Source organism: Panthera leo, chromosome A2, assembly GCF_018350215.1.
Source record: "Panthera leo isolate Ple1 chromosome A2, P.leo_Ple1_pat1.1, whole genome shotgun sequence".
Lineage (NCBI taxonomy): Eukaryota > Metazoa > Chordata > Mammalia > Carnivora > Felidae > Panthera > Panthera leo.
Window position 1 is genome coordinate 144,056,756 of NC_056680.1, and position 9,342 is coordinate 144,066,097.

Sequence of the window (9,342 nt, forward strand, 5' to 3'; positions counted from 1 at the left end):
AAGGCCTGATTGGAGCCAGGAAGGAATAAACAGAGTGGAGTCAAATTGCTTATTCCCCATTAGAGAGTTGCATGTATTAAAATATTATTGCTTAAAAAAAAGGAAATTGAAATTTCTCTGAACAGAGAGTTTGGGGTGGATACCTTGATAAAGGTGATTCTGGCAGGAGGCTGTAAAGGCCAATTTATTTAGAGACACAATAAATGAAATGTACACCTACAGGAAGGCAGGTAAACTCACGCAGTCAACAAAGACAAATGTGCCAAAGTACCATTCTAGGACGGGGTTACAGTGGAGAACACAAGGTCCTGCCTTCCTAATTCTACTGAAGGAGATTTATACAAAATGTTCTATCTTGTATCTTACATATAGTATAATACCGGGAAGAGATATAGGCTATGAAGAAATATAAAGCAGGACATAAGGGTAGAGAGGGACAGAAGAGTGCTCTTTTGGGTGAGGCAGTTTTAAAATGCCTTAAATTGAAAAAGTACATTTTATTTTGAAATAATTAGAGAACCACAGGAGGTTGCAAAGAAAGGTGCAGAGAAGTCTCACGTGCTTTTCCCTAATCTCCCCCAATGTTACCATTTTCTGCAATATTAGTCTAGTATCAAAACCAAGAAAGTGACATTAGTGCAATCCATAGAGCTTATTCAGATTTCACCTGTTATACATGTGCTTATTTGAGTATGTGTGCATAATTCTAGGTAATTTTAACATACGTGTAGTCTTGTGTCATCATCACTACGATCAAGGTACTGACCTACATATATGAATTATGCTCAATAAAACTATTACAAAGAAATAATTGTGCCATCATCACAAGACATATCAGTGTTACCTCTCTGTAGCCACACTGATCCCTCCCCACCATCACTCACCCCTCGCAACCACTAATCTGGTCTCCATCTCTATAATTATGTTATTTCATGAATGCTACATAAATGGAATCATGCACTAGGTATCCTTTTGAAACTGTTTTTTTTTTTTTTTTTTCTTCACCCAGTATACCTCCCTTGAGATACATCCGAGTGACCTGTATCAATAGTTCTTTCCTTTTCATTGCTGAGTAGTAGTCCACGGTATGGATGTACCACCGTTTGTTTAACCATTCACCCATTAAAAGATGTTTGGTTAATTTCCAGTTTGGGGCTATTACAAATAAAACTGCTATGAACATTTGTGTACAAGTTTCTGTGTGAAAATAAGTCTTTGTTTCTCTCGGCTAAATGCCTAGGAGTGTATGGTGCCATTGTATGGTGAGTGTATGTATGGTCTTTCCAGAAACTGACAGAAGCTGTATCGTTTTACGTTCCCCTGCAATGCATGAGTGATCCAGTTTCTGCACAGCCTTGCCAACATTTGGTGCTAATCACTGTTTTTCATTTTAGCCATTTTGATAAGTATGTTGTGATCACTCATTGTGACTTAATTTGCATTTCTCTAGCGACTAATGATGTTGAGTATCTTTTCATGTACTTATTTGCCACCATTATATTCTCTTTGGTGAAGTGACTGTGCACGTCTTGCCCATTTTCTAAATGGATTATTTGGTTTTTTAATGCTGAGTATGGAGAATTTTTTAAAATATATTCTAGACATTAGACCTTTGTCAGATATGTGATTTGCAGTTATTTTCTCCCGGTCTGTAATTTGTCTTTTCATTTTCTTAACAGTGTCTTCTGCAGCACAAAGTTTTAAATTCTGATGAGGTCCAACTTATCAATCTCTTCTCTTATTAGTTATTGGTCATTCTTTTGGTGTTAAGTCTAAGAACTCTACCCAGTCATGCGTCCTGAAAACGTGCTTCTATGTTATTTCCTAGAAGTTTTATAGTTTTATGCTTATATTTTAGTCCGTGACTCCTTTTGAATTAATTTTTGTATAAGGTGTGAAGTGTACATTGACTTTCATATTCTTTCTTATGGATGTCTAATTGCTTGGGTACCATTTATTGAAAATCCTCCACTGAATTTCTTTGCTACCTTAACAAAAATTAATTGAGCATATTTGTAGGCTTGTTTCTGAGATCTCTGTCTGTTCCACTGGTGTATGTGTCTATCTTTCCACCAATATCACACTGTTGTGATTACTGTAGTCCTATAGTAAACCATCAAGAAATGATTTCTCCCACTTCATTCTTTGTTTTCCAAAAATTGTTTTGGCTAATCTAGAGTCTTTCACTTTCCACCTAAATTTTAGAATAAGTTTGTCTATGTCTAATACAGAAACTCACTGAGATTTTGATTAAAATTATGTTAAACCTAGGGACGCCTGGGTGGCTCAGTCAGTTGAGCATCCGATTTCGGCTCAGGTTATGATCTCATGGTTCTTCGAGCCCCATGTCAGGCTCTGTGCTAACAGCTCAGAGCCTGGAGCCTGCTTCAGATTCTGTGTCTCCCTCTCTCTCTGCCCCTCCCTGACTTGTGCGCTCTCTCTCTCTCTCTCTCTCTCTCTCAAAAATAAACATTAAAAAAATTTTTTTTAATTATGTTAAACCTAGAGGCTTAGGGCATCAGTGTAGGGGAAATTGACATCTTTACTACGTTGAAACTTCCCATCCCTAAAACATGTGTCTCTCCAAGAATTTAGGCTTTTATTTCTTTCATCAGCATTTTATAATTTTCATCATACCGATCATGTACCTACTTTTGTTAGATTTATACTTAAGTCTTTTATTTTCTTTGGAGCAACTTATAAGAATGCCTTCTTCAGGGCAATATTTGAAGAGAGACCTGAGTGAAGCAGGAACATGGAGTGAGCATGAGTGCAAAGATCCCGAGGCAGGTGTTTGCTTGGTGTGTGTTTGAGATGGGGTGAGCTAGAAAGAGTAGCAGCAAATGAGATCCAGGTTGTCACGATGTCGACAGGACCTTGGTGAAGTCATGATGAGACTGTGGAATTTTACTCTAAATGTGATGAGACGCCATCAGAGAGTTTTGAGCACAGAGATGATACGGCCTGATTTACATTTTAGAAGGACAGTCCTGGCACTTGACTGGAAAATAGGATGTAGGAAGGTAAGGGGAAGTAGGGAGCTGTATTAGGAAGCTCTTGGAGTGGCCCAGGTGACATTGGCTGATAGCTCAGGCCAGGTTGGCAGCTGTGGAGGTGATGAGGAATAGCTGGAGTCTAGACATATTTTTAAGGTGTAGATGAGAGGACTGGGGGTGAGATGTCAGAGAAAGGCTTCAGAATGACTCTCAAGCTCTTGGCCAGTGCAGCTGGGCAAATGGTGGTACCATGTACTGAGAAGAGGAAAACTTCATTCTTTAGCATAAAAACAAAATCATTTTCCAGAAAAGACCTAAAACCTGATATCACAGTGTAGAGTCCCAAACCAGCCACAGTTTTGCAATGTTGGCTACTAGTTGGACTTTTAGAAACTACTGACAAGGCCCCATAGGAAGGATGTTGGCAATGAAAGAAGGGAAATGAAACCAATAGCTATTAAGCATGTAAGGACCAAGATTTGCCATGTTACTTCATATTAATCCTTATTAATTCCCTTATAGCTAAGTAGTAATGTGCTTTTTTCCTCTTTTCTTTTTCCTTTCTTTTCTTTGGTTTTTTTTCTTTTTTTCTTTTAGAGAGAGAGAGCACGAGTGGGGGAGAGGGGCGGAGGGAGAAGGAGAGAGAGAATCCCAAGCAGGCTCCATGCTGGACATGGCCTCAACCCGGGGCTCAATCCCATGACCCTGGGATCATGACCTGAGCTGAAATCAAGAGTCGGAGGCCCAACCGACTGAACCACCCAGGCGCCCTTCTTTTCCTTTTTTTAATTGCTCTAAAATAAGGACATATAGTTTTCATTTTCGGTGGCATTAAATATATTTACAATGTTGTGTTACCATCACCACTATCTACATCCTAAACTTTTGCATCAGCCCCAACAAAAATTCTGTACCCATTAAACAATAACTTCCCTTTCCTGCCTCTCCAGTCCCTAGTAAACCATATTCTATTTTCTGTCTCTATGAATTTGCCTATTCTGGCCAGCGGTTGGGGGGGGGGGGCGGTTCATATAAGCGGAGTTATTCACTCTTTGTCCTTTTGTGTCTGGCTTATTTCACGCAGCATAATGTTTTCAAGTTTCATCCATGTTATACCACATCTCAAAATTTTATTCATTTTTATAGCAGAATAATATTCCGTTGTGTGTATATACCACATATTTTTTATCCATTCACCTGTTACCGGACACTTGGGCTGTTTCCACCTTTTGGCTGTTGTGAATAGTGCTGCTGTGAATATTCACGTACAAGTATCTGTCTGCCTTCTGCTGTCGGTTCTTTTGGACATATACCTAGAAGTGGAATTGCTGGGTCATATGGCAATTCTATGTTTAGCCTTTGAGAAACCATGAAACTTTTCCACAGCAGCCAAACCATTTTCTGTTCCCACCAACAACGCACAAGGGTTCCCATGTCTCCCTGTTCTTGCCAACACTTGTTATCTTCTATGTGTGTATGTGTGTTCTAATAGCCATCCTAGTATAGTAGCTGTGAGGTAATATCTCATTGTGGTTTTGCATTTCTCTAATTACTCATGATGTTGAGCATCTTTCCATGTGCTTTTTGGCCATCTATAGATCTTCTCTGGAGAAATGTCTATTCAAGTCTTTGCCCTTTTAAACTTGGGTTGCTTTGTTGTTGTTGTTGTTGAGATTTAGGAGTGCTTTATATATCCTGAATATTAATTCCTTATTAGATACATTATTTGCAAATATTTTCTCCCATCCTATGGGTTGGATTTTGCTTTCCTGATAGTATCCCTTAATGCACAAAAGTTCTTCATTTTGATGAAGTCCAATTTATCTATGTTTTCTTTTATTGGCTGTGCTGTTGGTCATACTCATGAAACTGGCACCAAATCCAATGTCATGCAGATTTTCTCCAATACCTTTTTCCTGAGAATTTTATAGTTTTGGCTCTTAAATTTAGGCTTTGATCTATTTTGAGTTCATTTTTATAAATTGTGTATGGTAAGTATACAACTTCATTTTTTTTTTGCATATAAATATCCAGTTTTCTCATTACTGTTTATTGATAAAACTGTCCTTTCCCCTTTGAATATTTTTGTCATCCTTGTAGAAAATCAATTGGTCATATATGTGAGGGTTTGTTTTTAGGCTCTCTATTCTATTCTGTTGGCTGTCTTTATGCCAATACCATACTGTTTTAATTACTGCAGCTTTGTCGTAAGTTTCAAAGTTGGGAAGTGTAAGTCTTCCAATTTTGTTAATCCTTTTCAAGATTGTTTTGAGGCCCTTGAAATCCTGTATGTGTTTGAAGGGCCTATTCAGAGGCCCTTGAAATCCTGTATGTGTTTGAAGATTGGCTTTTCTATTTCTGTGAAAAAGACTGTTAGAATTTTGATAGGGATTGCATTGAATCTGTAGGTTGCTTTGGGTACTATTGGCATTCTTAACATTAAGTCTTCCTGTCCATGAACACTGAATGTCTTTCCATTTATCTAGGTCTTCTTTAATTTCTTCAAGCAATGTTGTGTAGTTTTCAGTGTACAAGTCTCTTACCTCCTTGGTTAGATTTATTCTTATGTGTTCAATTCTTTTAGCTGCTCTATAAATGGAATTGCCATCTTAACTTCCTTTTCAGGCTGTTTACTGCTTATGTATAGAAACACAATTGATAATATATCATTTTTTGTGAAGGAGGAAATAGGGGCTTAGAATAAGTTGTTCAAACGTCCTTGGCTAGTAAGGTCCAACTCAGGTCTCTAACTCCATAATCTGTTGTGCTGCCTCTCTGAGGAGGTAGCTTACCTAGCCCCTTTCCCAGATTGTCCTTTCTCTCTGACTTGACCCCTAGTTACAAAATAAGAAACACTAGAAGGAGAAGAAAATGGAGCGCTGCAAAATTAGGCCCTAAATTCCGGCCGGTGTGACAATTGAACCATAAGAAGGCAACCAAGTTCTCAAAGATACCATCGATATTCCATAAACAGCTTCAGGTTCATTCTTTGTAGTGGAGGGCACAGAGGCAAATAACAAAGAGTCAACGTTGAACATGTAACTTTAAAATGCCAAAATATTTGGTGAGCATAACTCAGAAATCAAGAAGCTACTTGTAGCAAATCAAATACCGTAATGCATTTTCAACACAGGGCAGTTTCTCATGGCCCTGACAGAAGGACTGTGTCACGGCATGTAGATGGGGTTCCTACTCTTGAGGAACTGAGGGTGGGGGAGACTCAGGCTCAGGAGAGATACACTCTGCAGCCCTGCCACCAGGTTGGAGACCAGAAGTGGGTCAAGTAACCCTGAAGAGCCTCTAACGGAGATGGCAGGACTTGGTATGCCTACAAGAGGGGATGGATGAGTTTGTCCAAGACCCTGGATGCCATTCAGGAACCACTAGGGTCTCTTCCCCAGTCCCCACTGAGCACTTGTCTTCCTCTCCCAAACCCGCTGTCTGACTCCACTTTCTGCTGTTTCTGCACGACAGCACCGGCACTTTAAATGTGGAGCCGTGACTATTGTCGCAGCTGCCACTGATGGGAACCTGGCCCAGTAGCTGTGCGCAGTGCTGTGAGAATTGTCTCAGTCTGCTTTCCTGCTGCCCTTTGCCTAGGCCAGCAAGATATCCAGAAAGGAATGCGGAAGCCTGGTAAACAGAAGTATACTTCTATGTGGACTTCTGTTATGCATACATACACACATGTGCGCACGCGCACACACACACACACACACACACACACACACACACACACAGAGTTGAGGAATCAGAATATCTTCTCTCTCCTCCCGAAGGGAAGAACATTCTGGCCAGAAGAGAACACCTTAGGATCTTCTCAATTTACCTTCTTCTATCTCCAGTGTAAAAGTAACTATATTGCAGTGATGTATTCTTCCTCACACCTGCCAAGAAACACCAGACGAGGAATGGTAACGTCTTCGCACTTAATGAATTACTAACATTTTTAGATAGAGAGGTAAGGAGTTGCCCGAGCATGTCCATAGGCTCCTTCTAATACGTGGAATATCGCACAGAGCTTCAAAACGGCCGCAGTAACAGCCAGTTAAAAAATAAGTGGAGAAAGTTCACAAAGCAAAATGTCAACATGGTATCATGTGAATTTCTCTGTGGCTCAGACTTTGGACAGGTTATAGCAGCATTTCGTTTATATCACAGAAGAATTAATCAAGGAGGTAACAATGTTTAAGTGATTTTCCAGCGGGAATCTTATGCTCTAATGACACAGTCTATTCCCACTTCTTCCATAAATCACTAGCGACTTCCCTTAGAATGGTTGCTTGCCTCCAGCATCTTGCCCTTCATACCATCATCACATTGCCTGATTAATGTTCTTAAGCATATCACTCCTCCGATCAAAAATCTACACTGTCTCCTTGTTGCCAATAGAATTAAATCTTAATGCCTCCATGTGGCATTTGAGTCTTCTTACCAATCATTTCCCCTCCTTATCCTCTGCTACGTCCTGATTGCCAGGCCAGTCGTGCTCTGGGGTATAGGTACAGTTTCCTCCATGCGTAACGCCAGCTCTGCTCCTCCCTACTTTCCCAACTCCTCCTTTTCATGCTTCAGGGCTGGCTTCAAATCCCACTTCCTCCACTTCTACCCACACCAACCTCTCCCTGCTATAAATTCCTATTGCACGCTCATTGTATGCCTCACTTTGGCAGTTTACTTGTTAAGTGATAAATATGCCTGTCTGGATGCCTTGTGACTGCAGAAAATAGAATAAGGTCCCTGCCCTGGTGGAGAGGGCTTTGCTACTTTATCATGATATATTACTATCTCCTGAGGGCAAGACTCTCTCCACAGTGAAATGCAACTTTACCATGCTTATATCTATGTACATCTAGGATTTCAGAAAGATTTGCTAAATTGAATTAAATCCTCTTTCGGTATCTGTCTCTGGGGCTTGCCTACAAATAGAGGTTGTTGCTGAAGTGCACTAGCTAATTTGCTCTTAAACGGCCAAACCTAACAAAACTAGTCTACATCAGCTCTGCTGAAGGGGTTAGGGTAGGGGTGAGGAAGGAGAAACCATCCTAGCGTGTTGCAACGTGGGAAAGTTGCTCAGTGTGAGTCCACTCTCCTGGCTGGACCCCTGGCTATAGGTGTAAATTGTCGCACGGTGACTCAAAGCACCACAAGTAAAGGAGTGAGGAAAGGCAAAACGGGCAGAATAGGGAAAGGGAACAGCAGAAACTTCCTCAGCCAGCATATGAGCAACAAGGGCCATCAAAATGGGATGGCTTCCTTCGAACATAACCAAAGACATGCCAGGGTCAATCGTTGGAAACCACAGTTCACACTTCACACATTTGTAGCAATAAAGGCTGATGTTGGCACGTCTGGTTTCCAGACACCTGCTCTCACAGGTAACAGCAGCCGGGCAGCTGCCCTGAGTGACTCTGAGTTCCTCTCTCCCATAGGTCCCGAGTTGGAAGGATTGAGTAAGCGAGTCCCCCAAACCCTGGTTCTCATCCATGGGGCCCCGGGACAAGTTGAAAGATCTAACCAAAACCAGAAAAAACTGGCGGGGTTGGGGGACTGGGCAAGGATGTAGAAGAGTCTTCCGCTGACTTCAGACACCACCCCTCCCCACCCCCACCCCACCCCCACCCCCTCCGTGTCTCCCACTGTAAACCAGAAGAGTCTATCTATTCCCTGCAGACGGCCAAGTCGAAAGATCCTCAGGCCGATCAGGTGCCCGCTGAGTCTGGTTGCGGCTCCCAGCCACGATTTCCTCGCATCTCTTGCGCCAGGGCGGCGAACAGGGTCCCCAGAGCCCCCGGGTCCGGGCCCCTCCGGGCGCCCGGGACACTGAAGCTAGCGCTCCTCCTCTCTCGCATCCCCTCCCCTCCTCTTCCCTCCCTCTGCCAGTCCCTCCCCAAGCCGTGGCGGAGGTGGGGCCGGGCTTGGCTCCGCGAGGCCCGTGCATTCCAGAGAGCCGAGCGAGCTAGAGCAACAAAGGAGCCGGGGAGTCGGTGGGGAGAAGTCGGGGGTCTGCGGCACGCTCGGGCGAAGGTGGCGGCTGGGCCGCGGGGCTGGCGCAGAGGCGAAGCCGGGGAGCTATCCCCCACCGCCTGCCCGCGCCTGGCCTCCATCGCGGGGCTGGAAGATAGTTTTAAGAGGGAATGGGGCTGGAGATTGGGGGCCCAGGGGGCTCCCGGGGCTGAAGACAACTTGGATTGCCCGGAGAAAGAGTAGGGAGTTGTGCATCCCGGCCGGGGCCTCCGCCGCCCAACATGGGCCCCCGGTTCCAAAGTTTGCGAAGTTGGGCGCCGAGGGCCCGCGGCTCGCGGAGCGTGCGAGGGGGCCCGGCACCGGATTCGCCGGGCGCACA